General features: G+C 36.5%; 1 long non-coding RNA gene across 2 annotated transcripts in view; it reads left to right on the plus strand.

The window, feature by feature from the left end:
* Positions 1-24,067, plus strand: part of LOC309632529 — a 61,079-nt gene extending 37,012 nt beyond the window's left edge. Inside the window, exons 1-3 of one of the 2 annotated variants that reach the window (XR_014246954.1) lie at positions 9,431-14,900; positions 19,175-19,239; positions 19,894-24,067. This is a non-coding gene — a long non-coding RNA (uncharacterized lncRNA). Of the gene's footprint in view, positions 1-9,430; positions 14,901-19,174 lie in introns of those variants that run through there. The other variant, XR_014246953.1, reaches the window with a different exon arrangement.
* The last annotated feature ends 445 nt before the right edge of the window (positions 24,068-24,512 follow it).

Genomic DNA, 24,512 nt, shown 5'->3' on the forward strand with positions numbered 1-24,512 from the left:
CTTCTTCTAAAATAGAGGATTTCCCATCATGCTATCTTGCTCCCAAATTTCTGTCTCTATCAATGGTATATTCTTCTTTTTCTCACTCACAACTGAAACTCGGTTTGCTCTGAGGTTGTCTTTAACCTCCTTCACCTCCACATCCAAGAAGGAAACACAAATTGTTCATTCTTTATGACAGCTCATGTCCATTGTACCGGGAGTCACTCCAGTGCACAGCTTTGTTAACTCACCCCTGAACTATGGCAGTGGCGTCCAGCCTGAGGGAAATCATAATAGTGATATTTAAATATCTGCGGAGCTGTGGTGTAGGAGCAGATGTCGCTTCAGATGACAGTGAGAGGACTGAGTGTGCACGCTACTCAGTAGAGCACTGAGTTCAAAATCAGACAGTCTTCCGAAAGAGTGAGTCCCTGTTTCCTCCTTCCAAGCAGAGTCCAGATGATTTTGTCGGGGAAATGGTAGAAGAGATTTCTGCACTGAAAGTGTAGTTGGATTTGAATATGATATTCTATGATTATCTGACTAAAGAGTTAAAGACATATCTATTGCTACCATTTATCAAATATCTCAACAGATTGGTAGGAAATTCAAAGTAGAATTAAATATATAAAGGGAAAGTATGTAAACATGTTCAATGATATTTTAAGGTAACATTTTGGCTCTAAGCATCTTATGACGTACTAGCTTTAGAACAATTAAAATTAAGCACATATGTTCATCCATCTGCTTTATAATATTCTGGTAATAATACTCAGTGTTTATATCAATTTTGTTTTAGTTAATCCCCATGTTCCCATTTTACAGAGGAAAGCAGAACGATGGCATAGGAACGATGACACTTATTCTATGACATTTTGCAGACACATTTTTGTTGAGACTTCACAGAAATCAGTAGAAGCCTTGACTATCAAGATTATCTAAGAATTCTTACATTATGCGGAATCGATCTGCAACTGTAAATGTCAGGTGAGATGTTACGGATGGGGATGCCAAGGTAGATGAAGAAGAGGGTCACAGTCAGTAATTTAATATTACTCTGCATAAGGGTTGTATAAAAGGAACAAAAATAAACAGACTAGAGTTTCTGACTCCCTCTTTACCAAAGAATAACTCTTATCACCTTTTAGAGTTTTAAATTCTTTAAATTATATAGATGCAGTGCATATATCTTTGTTGTTGGGGAACTTCATGTTCCAGTTTACTTATTTGACTAAAAAGTACTTATAGAATGCCTACCATATACCAGGGTATACAAAGCAGATGTGGAATTTATTATTTTTTATATGATTTCCTGCAAAAACCTTCTGGACTCTTTCCCTGCCGCCAGCAAATGCTCCTTCCGGTCCGCCCTCCACACCTCTGCCAGAGTTATTCTTCCAGAACACAAGTCACATTGCATCACCGCCCTAGCTAAACTTCTCCGTGACTCCCGCTGGCAACTGCATGAAACCTAAGCACCTTTTCCATCATCTGCGCGCTTTTCCAGGCTGTGTCCTAACACCGTTTTGTGTTCTGTTCCAGCCGTCATGAATTACCTCTTAGAGATTTCAGCACAATTATTCTTCCATGCCTTCACACATGCTATTTCCTTGATCTTGAAAGCACTTTCCTCCTTTTTCGTCTTTGCTCTAGGCAGCAGGATACGTAGCAAAGACAATTCCCATTGATTTAATTTTTATGTCTCCTAGAAGTATCTTTTTTAAGAATAAATAATTTGCTCTGTAGTATCTTGGTTTTGATAACCCAGTTTATGTTCATGTTACCAATACCCTTCACTATTTATGAATGCTCTGATGAGGGTGGATGAGGTAAAAAGAGGTGATCAATGGGTATGAGAAGTAGAAGGGAGTCTTTATGAAGAAGATTCAACCAAGGAGGCTGACAGAACATCTGGGAAGCCCTAAAGGAGGCTTCCGACTTTCACTGCCAATACTGACTGATTCCACCACTCAAGAGGTTAGACAGATCACTCCCCTTTAGGTTGAGACCTTATACACATTTCTACCTCTTTTAATCTTCTTCAGCATCTTTCTACCGTAGGGAGACATGAATAATTGTCATCTAGTATTATAATCAGTGTCTTATGTTTCTGTCTTCCCCACCAGCCTGGTGTTTCTTGAGAATAACTAGCTTATGGCAGGCTTTTGACAGGCTTCATAGAATGAATAGCAGACATTGCTTCCCCCAAAACTGATGAAAGAAAATAGTAATGGCTTCCTCTGTGCCAGACATTGCAATAGAATTGGGCTGTAAAGGAAAACAAGGCAGTTAATATCCTCTCCCTCATGGAGCTTAGAGTCAAGTGTATGTGTGTTGGAGGTCTGCCAGACAATTTTAAAAATAGAGGACCACAGACAAGTTTCTACTTGTAATTAAAGTATAATACGATGACTGCAGTTATGACGTTATATACAATTGCTATGCGTATGATTATCCTTTAGGAATAAGTAGGTGGCTAAAAAGAGATGAAGGCAATATAATTTATGGGAAAATATGTATAAAGGCATGGAGGTGAAAATGTACATATGTCTTCAGACCACGATACAAATTCACTGTGTCTACAGTGAGGTCAGCATGGGAGACGTGGTATTTATTTAATGATGTTTCTGATCCAGCTTCATGGTGTTAGGTATAGATATCCCCAGACACAGTAGACTTTGCAAACCTGATGAAGAACTGCGAGACTGTAAGCTCCGTGACAGCAGGGACTGTGTCATTGACTTTGGTGCCCACATGTCTCACGGCACGCTTAGGCACCCTGTACTTGACTTACATTTCTGTTCTCTCTTACCAGGCCCGTGGAGAGCCCTTCTGTGATGAGCAAGGACATTCCACAGGTACTGTTCTGTAACTAACCATGTCCTGTGTGTCTGAGAACACTCTTAATGTGTATTTACTATTGGGGGATTTGGAGGGAGGATGGACATTTTATCTTTTTCCTTCATCTGGCATTGATTTCTCTAGACATTATGAATAAAATGAGTCAAAGATGGATTCTCAAATATTAGAAATGCTTGTTTTCCAGGAAGCTGGATGTTGGATAATGCCAAGAGTTCAGTGCTAGGGAGATCATTTTTCCTACAACATATATAAATTTCAAACAACAGACTTTTTTGTGTGGCAGAGAAAAATGCCTTATTTAAGTAGAGCAACTTGATCTGTTCAAGGAATTGAAAGTATTTCTTTTTTATTGTCTTTGATTTTGCAATATAATACTTGGAAAGTACTTCCCAGTATAAATATAGGCTATACTCAAGTCAACTTGAGTACCTATATTCAGTTTTAATACTGGTTTAAACACAGAGTCACAAATGTACTTTTTGGAATTCTGGCATTTTGCAAACAAGCATTATCTCCCAGATACTCATGTTAGTTAAGAGAAAATATTTCTTTGAAAGTATAATAGAACATCAAGCCATCATGCAAACAATTTATATGAAAATAGTAATGAAAAATTAGTAATGAAAAAATCATAAAACCTAAAGTATTTGAGGGAAACTACTACAGTCGTGGGGTACCAGGTTCTTATTTATCTTTTTATCAGCCCTGTTACCAGCATGTGCTCTTAGGTCCTCAAGACTTAAATAATCTTTGTTTTTCTCCTAAAGTATGAGACAATTTGTATTTCAAGTTGTCATTAATTCCCTATAGAAAAACATTTTTCCATTCAATCCATATGTTTTGAGCCTGGATTGCTGTATGCACCTTATTTAGAGCCAAGGTAAATGCTGAATATCCTGAGGGAGGCTTTATGAAGGTTCTTAGACATTACGTGCTCACTCCAAAGACAAGGGTACCTTCCTAGGGTTAAAACAACTTTTCAATACAAGTGGGCATGATTGGGACAAGTGATCAGTGTGTTCTTAACATTAAAAGGACATGGCATTGCCCTTCCAAAATGAGCCCTACTAAAGTCATTTTTTAAAACAAGGCCCACTTATAATGAGCTGAAAAGAAGTGAGCAAGTTTTTATGTGGGTTTTGTTGCACAGATTTGGGCATAATCAGAAATTCTAATCATAAAAGACCAGGAGAGCATTATAATCACAGAAGAGGAAGAGCCACCAAATGTCAGCCACTCAGGAAGGAAATGGGGATTTATCGCTTCAGTGGTGAGGCAGGTGAAAGACAGGCAGGGTGGTTTAGTGTCACTCTAGGGAATTTAATGAGGAAGTGAATGAAGGACAGCCCTCGGGGGGTGTTTCGAGAAAGAGCTGGGATTTATGAACTGAAATATGTGTTATAACAGAATGGATTTCAGGATCTTTACTCTTCCTTCTGTCACAGCCGCAGCATTATGGATGAGCCCCAGACAGTATTTTAGTGAAACCTTTCAGACCAACTGTATGTGCATTATCACAAGGAACCTCCACAGAGAGCACCTGCGGGCATTCCAAATCTCAGCCTGTGCGTTCCAGGAAGGTGAAGATCTAATTACACATTAAGCTTTTCTTTCTGCCTAATAGAGATATTTGCTAAATAACAGGTTAACAAAGTTAGACGTGTTGTCTTCTTCTTCCTGAGCTCCTGTACCTCTATTTATACTTAATTATGCGCTATGAATGTTTAGAGGCAGTCTAAGTGCCTCTAACAGGGGGAGAGAAAAAAAGCCCCAAGGGCAAGTCTGACAAAAAGGAGCCTCTTGGTTTTGCTGTCTCCTTTCCTCATCCTGGGTGTTTTAAAACCACAGGTTTGTAAGGTGAGCAGATTGGATTAGCAACAGATGAACTTCAGGATCTTTCTTGCTCCCGTATTCCTTGAAATAGGTGGGGAACTGTGACTCTATTTCATGCTGAAACTAGACTGACTCCAGGTATCTTCAGTGAAAAATAAAACCAAGTATGTAAAATAACAGCCTAATACCACATCATGAAACCATCAAAAACATTAACATGTAATATATACAAAATAACAAAATAATAAGTAATTTACTGATTTTTGTTATATGTATGTGTCATTATGCAAATATATATTTTGAGATAAAAATCACACTCTCTACCTATATGAAAAATGTTTGATTATTCACCCAATAGGACGCTTAGCATCAATAAAGTAGAAAATAACAAATGTTGGTGAGGGTGTTGAAGAAACTGGAACCCTTGTGTACTGTTGGTGGGAATGTAAAATGGTGCAGCCATTGTAGAAAATGCTATGGCTATTCCTCAAAAAGTGAAACATAGGATTACCATATGATCTAGCAATTCCACGTTTGAATATACATGCCCCCCCCCCCCAAATGTAAGCTGGGACTAAACAGGTATTTGTATACCCATGTTCATAACAGCATTATTCACAATAACCAAAAGGTGGGCAAAACTCAAGGGTCCATTGACAGATGAACAAAATGTGGTGCACGCACACAGTGGAATACTATTCAACCTTAAAAAGGAAGGGAATTTAACACATGCTACAACATGGATGAAACTTGAAAACATTATGCTAAATGGAATAAGCCAGTCACAAAAAGACAAATATTGTATGATTCCACTTATATGAGATAGCCCAGAGTAATCAAATTTGTAGCGACAGAAAGCAGAATGGTGGTTCCTGGCGGGTTGTGGGGGGGAATGGGGAGTTACTGGTTTAACAGGAACAGAGTTTCAGTTGGGGAAGATGAAAAAAGTCTGGAGATGATTGGTAGTAACGGTTGCAAAACAATGTGAATGTACTTAATGCCACAGAACTGTACACTTAAAAATGGTTAAAATACATTTTAAGTTACATATATTTTACCACAAATAGAAATATTCTATTAACATAAAAATAACTAATATAGAGGCTCTGATTCTTCTTTGGAAACTGAGTTTTAAGCCAGTTTTAATTGACTTCCTGTTCTGGCCAGACTTTAGGGTAATTTAAATTTACGTTTTAATTTTTTCATTATAAGGGAAGCTATTACTAGAAAATGAGGGAAATAGATGCCGAGTAGGCAAATGTAGCAAATGCTGTCGGTACCATGACTCCGAAGCAAGATGCAGGGAAAGGCTAAAAAGACAAGTCAGGAAGTAAGTGTTCGGTCAACCATAGGCAGAGGCGCCATGGAGTTTAGAGGAGGATCAGGAGGGTATTTGTAAATAATGAGTTTTAGTTTTGGAATCTTTCTCCAACCACAAAATGGCTGACTCTCAGACATTTCTCATTTGTGAATCAATTTCTGTCATCATTCCTTTTCCTTTGATTAATTAGTTTCACACATTTTTGCTTCTCCCACTGGATTGTTAGATCCATAAGAATACAATTGATGCTATAATTATTCCTGATGTCCTCATAATACATAATAGATACTTTGTTAGTAATGAATGAATGAATGAAGGTGAGCTGAGTAATACAGTGCCCGTCCTGTCAGAATTTATAGTGCAGTAGAATATTGATTTGTTTAGTAACCAAACAATAGGAACATAGCTTAATTGATTAGTTGAACCACCCACTCAATTCAGGAAAACATGTCCAAAAGATTTTGTTGTTATGCTGGCTACACACAGGGTGAGACTCAGTGAGGCCTGGCAGAGATCACCTGCCTGCAGCAGGGTTGAGAGGTAAATATTGATATCAGAGGTCATGCATGTCAGAGAGATATGAGTTCCAAGCCAGCTGGGGTGTACAGACCACACCAGGCACGTTGTACTTTCAATTAAAATCCCAGAAAGGCTACTCTCTGAGTAAGGGCCAAGCTCTGGAATAAGGGACATGCCATAGGACTAAGTCCAAAATAGACTTGCCCTAACAAAGAATAAAACTGAGCCTAACAAAATGAAAATGATCCACCAGCTATTCAACTCTCTGCTTGGACAAAACTCACAATGCTCTTAGAGGAAGATGACACAATTGAGATTGCCTACAATAAGCAGCATACAATCAGAGAATTTTTGACATATAAGAAAATAGGAAAAATTTTTCTTAAAGATTTTGTTCATCTGCAAGTGCAGAATAAAATATAAGTTCTGGTAAACTGCAGCTGCCACAAAATAACAGAATGTATAGAGAATGATAAGATAATAAAAATAATAAGTTAACATTTATTGAGGTTTTACTAAATTCCAAACGCTATATTAAACACTTTTCTTGGATTCTCTTGTATAAGCTTCACAAAAAAATTGGAGGTATTTATTTTTATTTTACAGATAGAATAATCCAAAGATATAAGGTGAAATAAGTTTTCCAAGACTACACACACACCCAAAAGCATTAGGTTAATTTTTTAAACCCAGAGAATCGAATACAAATTCTACAGGGTTTTAAGACAATTGTGTTTCCTGCCTGGTGACGTGATGAACAGCAGACCAGGGGCACTTAGCACAAGATCAGGCCACCCAGCATGTATGACTCCCTAACTCAAAGTTTTCTGCCACCTATACAGTGACAATTGGGGAGATCCTGAGATTCTTATTAGGGTCACAGATCATTACAGAGCTTTTTTTCTTTTTTTAAAGAAATGAACAATTTTAGTGGTTTTCAGTAGTGAAATAATTTAAGTTTTGTTAGGGAGCATCTGCAAGCCTGAGGCTTTTCATGAAGTGTAATGTGAACAGATACCTATTTAAAATAAAAGTGACAGGCCTATTCCTGTAAAAGAGGAGCTAAAATATTTTTTTAAGGGAAAGATCAGGTTTTTAAAAGAGAGTTAAAAGTAACTCTTTTCTAATAAAACAAAAATGGTTTAATTATTTAAAATGTATTATTTAGTTATTAATGCCAAAGAATGAAGTATGCATGAGTTCCCAGTTTGCGTGCTCGTTTGAAAATATCTCTTCTTGTAAAGCGTCTCTCTATGCTGTGTGTCTGTGAAGTAAGTCCAGCATTATACGTGGCTTTTTAATGTGCTAGACATATATACATGATGTTTGTAATACTGCTGATTGGATGTACACTCACTGGTAATTATTAGCCAGTCTGTTTTATTCTTTGGTCTTAGTGCACCATTAAGACCTAGCCTATAGTTTCATTTCTCCAAAGGCCACTTAGTTCTACACAAAGAATATATAGTTGCATAGATCCATTACCTGCACCTTTAACCCTATCTAACTCTCGTCCAAATGTGTCATGTTATGTTGGGCAAGAGAGTTTCTATTGTGGAAACAAAAGAAAACTAAATAGAATAAAAGTGACCACCACCCCACTCTCACCAGGCAACTCAAAATACATCCCCTGATTTATCAGTAATATTTTTATTTTTGCATCTGGATAAAACTATCAATTTAATCATTATATTCCATTTTTAAAATTGTTTTAATGAAGAATAACAAATATGTAGAAAAAAGAATATACACTGATTGTATATCTCAATAACTTATTATGAAAGGAACATTCCCATTTAATCACTCCCAAGGTGAGCATGATCCTAATTTCTAAGTCCATAGTCTGATTTTTTCCCCAGTGCTTGGCTGTTATGAATAAATGTATACTTACATTTTTGTTGGTATAAAGAAAGGGATAGAAATTGCTGCATCAAAGGGTAGGCTTATGTTTAAGTTTAAAACATAACACCAAATCATTTTGCAAAATTGATTGTTTTACTTTACACTCCTACTAGCAGTGTAGGAGAGTTCCCATTACCTACATCCTTGCCAACCTTCTTATAAGCTACATGGAGTTGAGTTTTATTGCATTAGTCTGGCAAACGTTTTCTTCTCATTGGAGTATCTCATACATTTACATTGAATATAGTTACTGTATTTCATTATATAAATCTATAATCTCACTATTTGCCTAATATGTTTTCCATTCAGCTCTTCCTCTAGTTTATGAGTGTCAAATGCTGATCTCTGCTTCCTTGCCTTTCAGTCTTCTTCTTCTAGCTTGATCAGGCCCACTGGGGGAAAAAAAAGCAGCCCCAAGGATAATTTTTATAAGTATTTGACTATACATATTTATATATTTAGTGCCTTTTATGTGTTAGGCATTTTGTATACTTTATCTTATTTTCCCTTCATTTTCTCATATAAAAAATTTTATATGAGAGGGAGAGAAAGGGAGAAGAGGACAGGATGGGAGGGGAGGGGAAAGATGTTAAGTAACGTAGCCAAGTTCTGACCCACGGATTTAGGAGCTGGAGAGGGCATTGGTTCAATTTTGTTTACTCCCAAAGTCTATATACCATTTTCAGAGAATCACAGTGCCTTTTTTTGGTATCAGACTGCTGACATCCACTTTTTAAAAATAAAAGGTAATCATGTAGCTAATAGATTTTATAATTCTCCTTAACAAATAGCTATTTCTTTCTCTAAGAATATTTAACTATAATTTTACAAATTCTTTCATTCAGGAAACCTGTGTGTCTGTACCCATAAACACACACACATATGTGTGTATACCTACTATACATACATGTATACATATAATTTGCAATGTATTCTTCCCTCTTTCATTATATATATATATACATACTATGCATATAAAATTGAGCATATATTTTCTTAAACTTTCTCTCTTTTTTAAAAAATTATAATCAAACAAGTCATAAATACCTATCTTAAATTTGTCCTTAGATAAAATATTTCTAATATAAAACTAAGGATTTTAAATATAAAACTAAGATGATTTCAGGAAATACAAAATATTTTTAATACATAATATTGGCCTTATTTCTTAAAATATTTGTTTCTTTCACCATGTTAACAAAGATTAAATGATTTACATGATTGGGGATGTATGATGCTGCTAAAGTCCAATATCTGAAAATTGTCAACATTAACCAGAGTAACGTGAGTCGTTTTAAACTTCCAAATAGCCAGTTAATATTGCTACTTCCATTTTTATGTTAGCATTACACTTTTGCATATCCTCCATTTTCTTAGTGTTTAAAATAATCATAAAACAATCAATTCTAATATTACTATTTGCTTCCCATGTTGAAAACCTTAGTATTGCCCAAATTTAAAATTACACTTGACAGTGAAATAGTTGACTCTGACTATGAACTTGATGTGAAATATGTCAGATTTTTTTCTTGTTGAGTGTAGGCAACTGTAGAGTATTAGAAGTCACCAGGATATTCTTAGAGAATCATATCTGTCTAAGGTCTAGGAAGGTAAATGCAGGACTAAGAGATGTATCAACATCAGCATCAGAAAAGCATGGAGAAGTGTGTGTTGTCCCTCGGTCGCTTCAGAGCCGGAATTCTTGGAGGGCTGCATTGAGAGACTCTTTTTCCTTCCTTCCTCTTCCCCTGTGCACCTCCTGGCACATCAGTGTGCTCTCAAATTCCTGCCCTCAGGTTCTTTCCCTCAGGTTCCCTTTGCCAGAATTGTTACTGGTGTTTGTGATAAACATCCAGAAGAGTTGGGCTGTGCTTCACCGCTTTAAAGGATTTTCAGGTCAATGCTTTTCCTGTGATTTTTTTAAAAATGCAACTTTAATTTTACTCTGGTGTTTAATGAACCTGTGATAAATATTTAAATAACTCTATGTTTGAACTTAAGATAGGACCTGGATTATCATATTAAAGGATGACTGAGACGTTAATTCAGCCTTTCCATGGAAAGGAAGTTACGTACAGTTGAAAACACGTAGACAGAAGGAAAAATAGTTATTGTGTGCCTATTACATGCTAGCTACTATACATACATTACCCTATTTAACACTTACAAAAACTCTCAAAGTACTTACTCTCACCTCTGTTTTACAGACGAGTAAGTGGGTATTAAAGAAAGCAAGTACCATGACTTACAGCAAATGGCTAGAGATGAGGATTCAGGATCAAACCCAGGTGAGCCTGCTTCCAAAGCCCCTGTCCTTTTCACGAAAACAGTCGCCTTGCCAGACTTGTAACTAATGTTGATGTCTATTAATATTCAGACGAAAATAGAATAAATCTATGCAAGCAATTTTTTTCTAACCTGTTTGTCTCCATGCACGGGAAACAGGATAGCATAATGGTGGGTAAGAGCACAATTTTTGTCGTCAAGTGAGCATAGATTCCAATCTTGACTCTAATACCTATTAATTACTTTACCCCAATACCTATTACAGAATTCAACTAAATTAGCCTCTGCGAGACACTGTTTTCTCATGCGTAAAATGGGAGTAATAGCAGCTTAAGGTTGTTTCAGTTATAAATGAGATAATAAAAATTAAGTGCTTGACATAGCTTATAGTAAGAGAGCAAAAACATTAGCTATAATTATTGGTGTCTATTGAGAACCTTAACACATTAAAAAACTGGCTAAAACAATCTGCCTATTAGTAGGGAAAAAAAGTAAGCCAGGATTTACCACCATGCTGGATCTAAAAAGCCTAACTGTGATGTGCTGACAATCACTAAGAAAGGCATTTATCACCACTTAAAAAATAAGTGATCCTTAATTTGGGAATAAAAGTGTCAATACAAGCTTAATTGCATTTGCTTATCATTAATGAACTTTGACAAAGAAACTAAAGAGTTAAAATGTCCATTTGCTTAAATCTCTGCTTTAACATTCCTCTGCATCTAATAAGGGTTACAAACCAGGAACGTCAATTGTGAACTCATCCTTAATGAAATCCAGGCGCTTACATAAGACTTTGAACCACTTATGATCGTTTGGCCTGGAGTCTTCTGCACACCAGTGATGTAGGAGTACCCCTACAACATAACAGCTACAGCAATGAATTATCAGTAAATAACTGTAGATCTGAGGAACAAAGGGACTCATCAAGTTTAGCACTTCATTTCAGCTCAGCTGCGATACAGTTTCAAACTGGTGTCACTGACTAAGATCGAGTTTATCGGTTGTCATCACCACAATTCCAAGCACTCAGAGTTGTTTTCAGCCCACTTGTGCTAACACAGCAGGGGTAACTTTCTTATCGTTAATTTCAGTTTCTTTCTCTTTCTTTCTCTCTGGCCTACTTTGCATAGGGATCTACAGAATGTGTCACCTTCTCAACCTTATCTAGGTCATAAACTAGAACAGGGAGAGACAGCACATTATGTTTAGTCAGTAGAAAAGTGAGATTTCCAAATCTTTGGAAAGGGTGGGAAGGCTGGTAGATCCAATGTGGTTCCACAATAAAAATCTGTCATTTTACCTTCGAGATTGACCATTTAAGGAAAATACACGTGAATGCTTACTCCCCTACCTCCACCATGTGAATACAAGTCTTCTGGAAATATTTTTTTCCCAGTGTAACCAGGTATTTTGGATTTTATCAGAGATGTGTCACATAATGATTTTATGCCTAGTTTACACTTGTCATTTATCCACAAGTGAACCCTGTGACTTAGGGAAGCTATTACTATGTCCTACATTGTTCCCATGAAGGATAATGCTTTACAAATGAGTGGACCTGTGTTCCAATAAAAACTTATTTATGGGCACTGAAATTTGCATATCATATAATTTTCACAGGTCATGAAATATTCTTTTATTTTTTTCCCAGCATTTAAAACTGAAAAAAATTCTTAACTCATCTATCACACCAAACAGTGGAGGGCTGGGTTTAGCTCCTGGGTTGTCTGTAACGTGCTGACTTCTGCACCAGATGATCAAATTGAAAGAACAGACACACTGTGCTCTTGATTTATAGAAACAAAGTGCACATCTGTGAATATTTCTCTTACTTGTGCAAAGATATCCTGGTCATTCCTTGAAAAGAGCATTCCCAAACTCTTCCACTAAAACTAATAGTGTGATATGATAACACCTGCTTGAAAAAGTAATTCCTTGACAAAATATAGTTAAACCTTTTTATTTTAAGTTACATAGATGTAATCTGATTAGAAGGTATCTATAGTTATAGTCTATATACTCTATAAAGTTACTAATGAATAATTTATTTTGATTTACAAAGACAAATTCATATTGTCACTAATAATATCGAGTAATTCATTTACTAGTCTAAATCATCCTAGTATGCCCATGTATCAAATAACTATAAGAATAGATTTGCCTAACAGCAGAAAATTAATATGTTGCAGGATGTTTGTATGTTCATTAAAGGAAGTAAATACCTCTTTTAGGTGTCAAGGAAGCTTATTTTTGAGAATAACCAGGTGACAATGTTTTATAAAGTCAATAATAGTGACAATAAAGTACTATGAGAACCCTAACTTCATTTCTTAATCTCTTTGAGCCTCAGTATCTTCAATAATTAAAAAACAAAAATGCCTTTTCATGGCTTTATGCAAGTTCTTTGTAAAAGGTGACTTGCTAGAAACATATAAAGAATTATTGCTTAAATAGGGTACCTATTTCAAAGTTCAAAAATTGTGAGTGCATGTATATATGTATTTATATATGTATACTTTTAAAATGAAACATACATAGGTGGTTATTAAATTTATTAAAAATTTGAAATTAGGTATTGGAAATAGGAATTTCTTTGAATGTGTGTGTGTTTGGATATATGACATTAGATAGACGTATATATTTGCTAAAAGTTTATTTACACTTTGAATATATAATTTCAATGAATTTGCCTAAAAGTTTTAAAATCTAACTCCTTTCATAGGAAAGGATATATAAACTTGTGCTGGGGAATATGACCCAGTTTTTCAAATTAGCATTCATGAAGTTTGGTGGTTGAGTCTTAGCAGAACATATTGAAAATGTAGCTCTAATTGTTTACAGCGGTTTCTACTCCTGTGTTTTGTAATATCAGCTTTTAGAAAGCCCCTAAGGATGCATTTATCTGAATTAAGAGGACCTACCATCACAAGGTTAGGTGACTGCCTTTTCTTTGCTCTGAATATTTATAGTCACAAAAACAAGTTTATATTTTGTTGCTGATTTAAATTATAAAATTAATGCATGTTCATTTTTTAAAAAGTAGTAACACTGAAAGATATAAAGAAGACAAAAATTCACACATTGTCACATTCATCTAAATAAAATCACAGTTAACATTTTGGTGAATTTTGGATCCATTTACATCAAAATGGCTGAAATTTACATAAATTTTGCATACTGTTGCTTTTAATTTAATGTTATGCCATAATCCTTTTTTCAGTATTATCATACAGGATGTAAAACATCATTGTAGCAGAGCTTGATCAGAGGATAAAATAGGAAGGCATTTATTATAAGGATATGATCTTATGCAATTGAGAAAAGTTAAACAGCCTATGTGAAGTTATTCTGTCTGGTGCAAGAACCTGAGGACACCTGGGCAAGCAACCTAGAAGGAAGGATAGCAATGAAGTAAAGGAGAAGCAAAGTAAGCTATGAGGATGAGCTGGAACTGACAGGGCTGGACTGGAATAATGTTGCAATGAATGTGGGAGCTCAGATATCTCTTTGAGAAACTGATTTTATTTCCTTTTGGTGAATACCTAGAAGTGGGATTACAGGAGATCTAATTTAGGGCATGGTAGCTATAGTTAATAATACTGTATTGTATACTTGGAATTTGTTAAGAGAGTGGATCTTAAGTGTTCTCACCACACACACACACACACACACACACACACACCATAACTATGTGAAATGATGGATATGGTAATTAGCTTGATTGTGGTAATCATTTCACAATGTATATGGACATCAACACATCACGCCATATACCTTAAATATATACAATATTTATTTGTTAGGTATACTTCAATAAAGCTGGAAAAATTAAAAAGTGTTATCATTAGGCTTTAATTATAATTTTTCTTTCATTAACAAGCAAACAGAGGTGAATCTCAAAGAAAGAGTACTCAAATAGTACTGGTAAAATTTTGATACATCAATTAAAAACAAATGCATAAAAATGATTAATCACTTCCCTTTCTCATTGGATAATTTTATATTTGGTGGGCTCTAAGGTTTAAGATAAATAGCTACGATTCCAAGTGTTCTTTTCTTTTAGATTTGCTACTGCAGTTGAACTTCACTGTGTTCTCCATCTATGATGGTTAGATTCCAAGATCACTTATCTCTGTTAAATCTACTACCTGGAGACGGCAGCTGGGAGATAGTTCGCACTAGAGATGGCAAGGTGAGCCACAGCGGAGAGTATAGGTTGTGCCTGGATTCACCTACCTGGAGGCATTAGAGCTCACTCTTCCTCAGATTTTGGATCTTTGTTTCTAAGGAACAATTCTCAGTGAATGTGTTGGCCATTAACCTTGAATAAACAGCTCAGTTTACCCCACTATTGAATAATACATTGAGATTTTTATTTTTGTTTTTTAATTAATTTTTATTGGAGTATAGTTGATTTATAATGTTGGGTTAGTTTCTGCTGTATAGTATTCATACATACTGTATTATTTTGCTGATTGGAATTAAGTGAAAAGTAATGTATGAGAAATATTGCCACTTGCATTATAGAGCTTTGAAATATTTGTCACTTTTCTATTCTCCAACATATTTGTGCAAGATGGCAGAATAGGAAGATGTGCTTAAGTTTATTTAGAAGGGTTTTTCCTTTAGGAGAAGAAAGATTGTAATTCAATAGACTAGACTAATTTCATTCTTCCTGTGTGGTTTCACAGTTCCTTCTCTTAGACGGAGGGGGAACTCCACATTTAGATTCATTTCATTTTATCGTATGGAACACCTTTCAGTTGTCTGATACATCAGAGGAGTAACATTCAGTTCTCAAAAGCTAAAGACTGATTTGCAGTGGGCAAAAGGCCAGGAGGAAAGAGTCCTGACAGCTGATGATTGTTGCTGTTTCAGAGTCAAGCACTTTCATCTCCAGATCCGTATATTATTTCTTTTTTTATCCCCAACATATAGAGCAATGCCAAGAACATAGAAGACAATCAGTAACTTTGCAAACAAAAGAAAGGGCAATAGAGCCTAGTGGAAAAATAGGCATTACATTAGAAAGAAGCCTACCACTGATATTTCTGGGAATATGGGTAGTCCGGTATCTTATTCTTGAATGTTGTTACTTTATAAGGGTTGGGAGACAGGAGATAGAGCAAGATGCCATGGACTACACACGCTGCATCACCCCACCTGCCAGGCAAAAGTTGGAAACAGCAGGTTGCTATGAACTCCTTGGTCCTTCCTGATGTGTGTAAACGGTGCTACAGCTCTTCTTCTTCTTCCCCTTACAGGGAGCATAGCTACATTCCCTTAAAGTGCCATCAAGCCTCCTTCAACTTCAGGGGTCCGGCTTAGAGTTAATGGTGCAAGAACAGAGCCCCATACCACTTTTCCTTTAAAATGCTGCTTATCTGTACACTATAAACTGGAAGCAAGGAGATACCATGGTCCACTTGTGGAGACAGAAAGGAAATGGAGAACTGGATGTGAATCCACACATGTAATAGAAACACTAGGCCCTGGCTCTTCTTCTCTGTTAGTTCACAGGAGAGCAGGGGAAAATGATGGGGGCTCCCATCTATACATCTGATAAATTAAAACTAATGCAAATGCTATTATTCTTAATCGCAAAACCTCTTTCCAATGACACATTGGATGTAGTGCTTTGTTTAGATTCTGAATCATTCCAAAAAGGAGTTTGATTTGGATTGCATATGTAAGTATAATACAACCAGTTATACATAATGAGTGGTAAACTAAGGGAAAATTGGCAATAAAATTTGAAAAATAAGGTGTAAGAGTAAGGATAGTCTACAAGCAAAGGATAGGGCCTCACAATGAGATTTTCTATGGAATTGTTAGAATTGGTCAATAAATTAATCTCTTGTCTTTCTAGTGGTCAGGACCTACGGCTACATAAAATGAATGCCTATGGATTACCAAGGAGGCAGACATATTACTGTTTATGGTATTGAAACTTGTAAGACATTTACCCTATGGCTTCTTATAAAGAGAGACAGTGTAATGCATTTAACATTTCCATGAAAAGTGTAATAGTGAATTTCAAATAACTGTTCCTCAATGATGGCTAGTGTCACAATACCAAAGCATAGTTTAGTAAAGGCAGTTCCATGAGAAGCCAAAGAAAATTGGCCCCCAAACACCATTTTCCATATCTAGATTGATCCAAGGATAAATTTAGTCTATAATACAATGGCTTTTAACACTTAGTGTCATATTCCATAAGGGTAGACAAATAGCAATGGAATAATTAAAGAGTTCAAAAATAGGCTTACACTTATATAGACCATTGATTTCTAACAAAAGCGCTAATGAGGAATAAAAGTTTTTTCAACAAGTAGATAGCCACATGGAAAAAAATGGACCTGAACCGCTACCTCAGCACCACATACAAAAATTAATTTGTGATGGTCATAGACCTAAACTTAAAAGCTAAAAGAGTAAGGCTTCTAGAAGAAAGTCTGGGAAACTATCTTCACAATCTGGGAATAAATCTGGGTTTTTTTTAGTCATTTAAAGTAATTACTGCTAGAGAAGGACTTACTATTGCCATTTTAATTATTATTTATTTATTTATTTATTTTGGGCTGTGTTGGGTCTTTGTTTCTGTGCGAGGGCTTCCTCTACTTGCGGCAAGCGGGGGCCACTCCATCGCGGTGCGCAGGCCTCTCACTGTCGTGGCCTCTCTTGTTGCGGAGCACAGGCTCCAGACACGCAGGCTCAGTAGTTGTGGCTCACGGGCCTGGTTGCTCCACGGCATGTGGGATCTTCCCAGACCAGGGCTCGAACCCGTGTCCCCTGCATTAGCAGGCAGATTCTCAACCACTGCGCCACCAGGGAAGCCCTACTATTGCCATTTTGATAATTGTTTTCTGTCTGTCTTATGACTTTTTTGTCCCTCTCTTCCTTTGTGATTCATTGATTTTTTTTGTACTGACATGCTTTGATTCTATTCACATTTTCTTTTTTGTATCTTCTATAGGTGTTTTCTTTGCATTTACCATGGGGCGATGTAAAACATCTTATAGTTATAATAAACTGATAACAACCTTAAATGCACATAAAAACTCTACACTTTTCCTCTTCCCACACTAACTTATTGACGTCGCATATTACATCTTTTTGTATTGTGTATCCATTAACATATTGTTATTGCTATATTTTTCAAGGACTGAATTTTTCAAGAGCAGTTTTAGGGTCACAGCAAAATTGAGGAGAAGTTACAGAGAGTTCCCATGTACTCCCCTATCCCATACATGCCCTGTACTCCTCTATCCCATACGTGGACTGTACTCCCCTATCCCATACCTGCTTTGCCTCTCTCACTATCAGCATCCCCCACAAGAGTGGCTCATTTGTTACCACAACTGATGAACCCACGTTGACACATCATAATCACCCAAAGACCAAAGTTTCCATTAGGGTCCACTCCAGGTCTTACACATTCTATGGGTTTGGACAAATATATAATGACATGTTCCCATCATTATAGGATCATACAGATATTTCCACTGCCTGAAAAATTCTCTGTGCTCCACTTATTCGCGCCTTCATCTACTCCCTGCAGCCCCCAGTTCCTGGAAACCACTGATCTTTTCACTGTCTTTATAGTTTTGCCTTTTCAAGAATGTCATAGAGTTGGAATTGTACAGTATGCAGCCTTTTCAGATGGGTTTCATTCACTTAGTGTTATGCCTTTAAGCTTCCTCCATGTCTTTTTGAGGCTTGGTAGCCCGTTTCTCTTTAGTGGTGAATAATACTCCATTTTCTAAATGTACTATAATATATTTATCCCTTCACCTACTGAAGGACACCTTGGTTGCTTCCAAGTTTTGGCGATTACGATTACAGCTGCTATAAACATACTTGCGTAGGTTTTTGTGTAGACATAAAATTTCAGTTCCTTTGGATAAGTACCAAGGAGCATGATTGCTGGATCATATGATAAGAGTATGTTTAGTTTTATAAGAAACCACCAAACTCTCTTCAAAGTGACTGCACCATTTTACGCTCTCATTGGCAATGAATGAGAGTTCTTACTGCTTCACATCCTCATCAGCATTGGGTGTTGTCAATTCCATATTTTGGCCCTTATGATAGGTGTGTAGTGGTATCTCATTGCTGTTTTAATTTTCATTTCCCTGAGATTCTAAGGGCTTCTCAAACCTTTTCTGTGGATGTATCATCTCTGAACTAATTGCATCTGAATTCAAAATTAGAGGTATTTGCTGGTTTCTTTTTTCAGGAGATTTTAACCTCTTGTTCCCTCTGGTGTCTCTCTGCAATACTGCAGGTTCTCTGGAGCTGCTGCAAGCCATCAGCTCTCTTTTATTTTCAGTGCCCCCAGGTTTCTAGAGTAGGTTGGGCTCCTCAGTGGTCTGAGTTGGGTGAGGCAGAAACCAGTCCCTTAGACTGCCCCCTGAAAAGTCTGAACCTTGGCTGTATAGTCAAGGCTTCTCTTTCCCTCCCCAGGGAGAAGCTGGGAGCTGGAAGTTTTCTGCTGGTGGTGTGCTGCTGAGCTGGGGGAAGAGACTAACGTGAGTGAATGCTATGAATTTTCCTATTGGCTTTGATAAGGCTGGTGTCATGTTCACTTGGGTTTCTGGATTTCTCACAAAGAGCATTGGCCCATGTACCACTGTTGAGTCAGTGTCTCTGTGAGGGAAAGGATGATCCTCTTCTTGTCGGAAGAATTGCGTGCTCCCTGGGCACCCAACATTGTAGCCCTGTGGAAGAGGATGGGCTGGCTTTCTGGCTATTATCACTGTGAAAAATTCGTAGATCCAGCTCCATCACTATGTACTCATTTTATCCAGATCCTTACTCACATCTGTGAATGAGATTAGAGAACCTGGAAAAGCTAGAAGTATTGATTAACCGTTATGGCTTCATCTCAAAGTAGAGGGATAGGTTTTGGAAGAGAGGACCAGTACATCTCTTTTGGGAAATCAGCTCCTATTTTTTGTACTCAGTAGATGTGATTAGTCCCTAATGAGGCCAAAGTGAATACCTTTCCTTTATACCTTCTTTATTCTACTTTTTATAGTACCTTAAGAGGTCATGTAAGACTGTATGTTTTTGTAAGAAAATAATGGATCTATATAGGCTAAATTAAAGGGACAATATGTACTCTAAACTCTAACCTTTAAAAAGTAAAACTTGTTAATAAATGTCTGCTTCTCTCTTTTCAGTCCTTAGATCTATTAAAAACTCAATGAGTTAAATGATTTTGTGACAAGCAGAAATTGGGGAAATACCATTTCCAGTGAGACCCTGAAGGACACAGCAGATTGGCAAATGAATATACAGGTCAGAGTAATATTTGCTTGTTTTCTGGAAAAATTTATATTTAATATATCTGCATTAGTAACATGCAAGTTTCGGCAAGATTTGCAACACATCAGGGAAAAAAATTAGAAAGCCAAAAATAATTTGAAAGTCTTTAGTCATTTAAGAAAAACATATCTACACATTTGAAAGTTAAGCTCAGAAAAATGCTTTGCCAATTTGCTAAAAAAAAAAAAGGAATTTATTTAGAATTCATCTACTAACTTACTTACAAACATTTCTCCAATACTGTGTTTTTATACAACTTCTTTTGAGATTGTGAAAGCAATTTGATGAATAAGTCTATGATTCATATACAAATAACTATAATAAAATTCCTTATGGAATTAGTACCATGGCAAAGATATATTACAGAAATTCAGAGGATGGAGTAACCATTCCCCTGGAGTGAACAGGCTGTTAGCTCCTGTGGGAAGGAACCATGTTTATGTTACATTGTATCACTCGTGCATATCAGAGGAGTCCAGGAATAGCTGAATGCATGAAGAAGGTACTTCTTCCATAAAGTAGTTCAATTTAAGATGTGTCATGACTTTCAGAGAAAAAAAGGGGAGGCACTTTAGGCAGAGTCAGTCGTACACTGTGAGCCACATTAGAGGAAACCATATAACACATTCTGAAAACAATTAATTCAGTTTAAGTGCAAATTATATGTGATTAGGCTGGTAAGGTAGATGAGAGCCATTTTGTAGAGGTTCTTTACCTATTGCTCACTAGGAAATTGGGAACCAGGGAAATTTTTTAACAGGACTAAATATCCTTTGGAAAAATTAATCTGATAGAAATTTATAGGATAGACTGGAGGTAAGAGAAAGTCGTTAGATAATTGCACTGGTTGCCGTAAGAGTTAAACAGGACCTAAACTTAAGTGGTGGTAATGAGAAGGGAAATGAAGATATATATGAAAATATGTAATGGAGGTGGAATTGTTAAGACTTAGTAACCAACAGGATGTAGAATAGTGAGGTAAAAGAGGAGAGAATTTAATTTTTCAGACATGATTAAGGGAGGGCATTTTGCCCTTATCAGAAAGACTGAAGTCAGAAAGATGGGCTAGTTTGAAGGAAGAAGGAAAGATGTCACAGTGACAATGCCAACAGGACATTAAAGTGAAGAAGTACCCAAAGTAGTTGGAAGAACAAATATAATAAGAGTAGGAAGGTGTTAGTGACACGGATTTGTCAAGAAGTGATAGTCAAATCTTCAGAAGTTAATGAAATATTGAGAGGCGATCTGGAGAAAAGGGAGCAAATAAATACTTAGGAAAATGTTTTTGTTTAGGGAGCTCGAGGAGAAAATACAGCCAGCTCTACACAGAGGGGTCAGAGTCAGAGATGAGACAGGGCTCAGATTGTTTGCGTCACAAAACTCGGTGAGAAGATGGTTTTAAGATGATGGTTAAAGACAGAATCTACATTGTAAAGGGCAAAAGTGTGACTTGATGGTGAATGGAGAGAGTGAGAAAATTATCAGTGAAAGGAATGAGAACCTAAATATGTAATAGTAGTACAAAAGTTTAGAAGGGGAATATTTTAAGACAGAGTAGACATATCATATCATTGTGTCAATAAAAGTTAGTAGAGAAAGAGGCACTGAATATTCCGAAAAAAAGTAAAATGCTATATCGAGATCTAAAAAGAGGATATAGGAATAAAAAGGAGGGGGGGGGTCAAGGTATTATCCCTGAAAGAAGGAGTTACTTCTGATACAAGATGAAAAGGGATGATGAGTGAAGATATAAAACAATAGATGGTGAAGAGAGAAGTGGATTGAGTTCAACGTGCAGGCTCTGATTTTCACAGTAAAGAGAAAGCTGCATGGCATACAGTGATCTTCAAAGGCTGAGGCAATGGAAAGGGTGCTGTGTAGCCGCTCTAGGACTGTCATGAGAGCTCCGGGTGATCTGAGTGAAATAAGTGATACAGGGAAGTTGCATGGTAAGGAGAGTAGACCAGATCCATATAATGTCACAGGAGTATTTGACGCACTTGACTGACAAAGAGACAAATTCCATTAACTTTAAATTAAGCAAATTATGCAGGAAAATAGTGAATCCACCTTAACTAAAGAATGGGATAACTTCAATTATTAAACAGTTCAGTGGTTTGCAATGACCGTACACTTTGTTTTTGTTCTTTGCTCTATATATTTCTTTTGAAGAGTTCGTTATAAACTGTTACCTTGCTAAAGAATGAGGAAAATTAATAACATTAACTCTAAGAAGTCTTTATAGTAAACAAGGCTGTGCAACATTGCTCAATCCAATGTTTTTCAGATTTTTTTTTACCCACACAGAGAGACATTGTTTTGGGCTATAGCACTTGAGTGCTAACATATGATTAGAAATCTACGGATTTTTTTTTTCTTTAAGTGTATTTGTATTTGGGGTTCATAAATATAAGGCATTTTTAATGTAGATAACAGTACGTATGTAAATTCATTTAACTGATTTTTTTTTTGTTAGATCATTTCTGTCTTTTTTAAATTGAAGTACAGTTAACTTACAACATTATATTGGGTTGGCTAAAAATTTCATTTGGGTGTTTCCACAAGATGGTACGGAAAAACCTGAACAAACTTTGTGGCCAACCCAATATTAGTTTCAGGTGTACAACATAGTGATTCAATATTTTTGTAGATTACGTACCATACAAAATTATTATAGTATAATAATACTATAATGTTCCCTGTGCTGTACATTACACCCTGTGACTTATTTAGATCATTTTTGTTTTGTGGTCAGAACATTGAACATGAGCTGTACCCTCACCAAATTTTCAAGTGTGCAATACATTATTGTTGACTGGAGGTGCAATGTTGTACAGCATTTCTCTAGAGTTTATTCATCTTGCTCTACTGAAACTTTATGCCCTTTGATTAGTAACTCTCCATTTACCCTTCCCCCCAGACCCTGGAAAACACCATTCAAACTCTTTGATTCTATTAATTTAACTATTTTAGATACCTCATATAAGTGAAATCACGCCATATTTGTCTTCTGTGACTGGCTTATTTCATCTAGTATAACTGGCTTATTTTGTTTAGCATAATGTCCTTAAGGTTCATATATGTTGTCACATATTGCGTTATTTCTATCTTTTTGTAAGGCTGAGTAGTATTCCATTTTATGTATATACCACATTTTCTTTATCCATTCATCTGTCAATGGACATTTAGGTTTTACAGAAATTAAAAAAAAAAATTCTAAAATTCTTATGGAACCACAAAAGACCATGCATAGCCAAATCAATCCTGAGCAAGAAGAACAAACCTGGAGGCATTACACTTCCTGATTGCAAAAAATATTACAAAGCTACAGTAATCAAACCGTATGGTCCTGGCATGAAGATAGATAGATATCCAATGGAACAGAATGGGGCATGCAGAAGAAAACTCACACATACACAGTTAGTTGACTGATCTTCGACAGTAGTTGCAACAAATGCACAGTGTGGAAAGGATAGTCTCTTCAAGAAACAGCACTGGGAAAACTGGATATCAACATGCAAAAGAATGAAATTGGATCCTTATCTTACACCATACAGAAAAACCAACTCAAAATGGATTAAGGACTAAAATGGAAGACCAGAAACTTTAAAACTCCTTGAGGAAAACATAGGGAAAAGCTTCATGACGTAGGTCTTGGCAGTGATTTCATGGATGTGACACCAAAAGCACATGCAACAAAAAACAAAAACAGGCAAGTGGGACTACATCAAACTAAAAAGTTTCTGCACAGCCAAGGAAACAATCAACAGAGTGAAAAGACAATTATGGAGTGGGAGAAAATATTTGCAAACCACATATCTGATAGGGGTTAATATTCATAATATATAAAGAACTCCTACAACTCAATACTAAAAAAAATACTAATAACAATTAAAAATGGGTTAAGGACTTGAACAGACATTTCTCCAAAGAAGACATACAAATGGCCAATGTTAGTAGTCATCAGGGAAATGCAAATCGAAACTACAATGTTATCACCTCATACCTGTCAAGATAACTATTATTTTAAAAAAAAACAGGGCTTCCCTGGTGGCGCAGTGGTTGAGAATCTGCCTGCCAATGCAGGGGACACGGGTTCGAGCCCTGGTCTGGGAAGATCCCACATGCCACGGAGCGACTAGGCCCGTGAGCCACAATTACTGAGCCTGCGCGTCTGGAGCCTGTGCTCCACAACAAGAGAGGCTGCGATAGTGAGAGGCCTGCGCACCGCGATGAGGAGTGGCCCCCGCTTGCTGCAGCTAGAGAAAGCCCTCGCACAGAAACGAAGACCCAATACAGCCATAAATAAATAAATAAATAAATAAATAAATAAATAAATAAATAAAAATTAAACAAAAACAAAAGACAAGTATAAGAGAGGTGGGAATGCAAAATGGTGCAGCTGTTATGGAAAATGGAATTTCCTCAAAAAATCAATAATAGAACCACCATATGATCCAGCAATTCCCCTTCT

The sequence above is a fragment of the Balaenoptera borealis genome (assembly GCF_965194805.1).
Source record: "Balaenoptera borealis genome assembly, chromosome: 7".
Taxonomy (NCBI): Eukaryota; Metazoa; Chordata; class Mammalia; order Artiodactyla; family Balaenopteridae; genus Balaenoptera; species Balaenoptera borealis.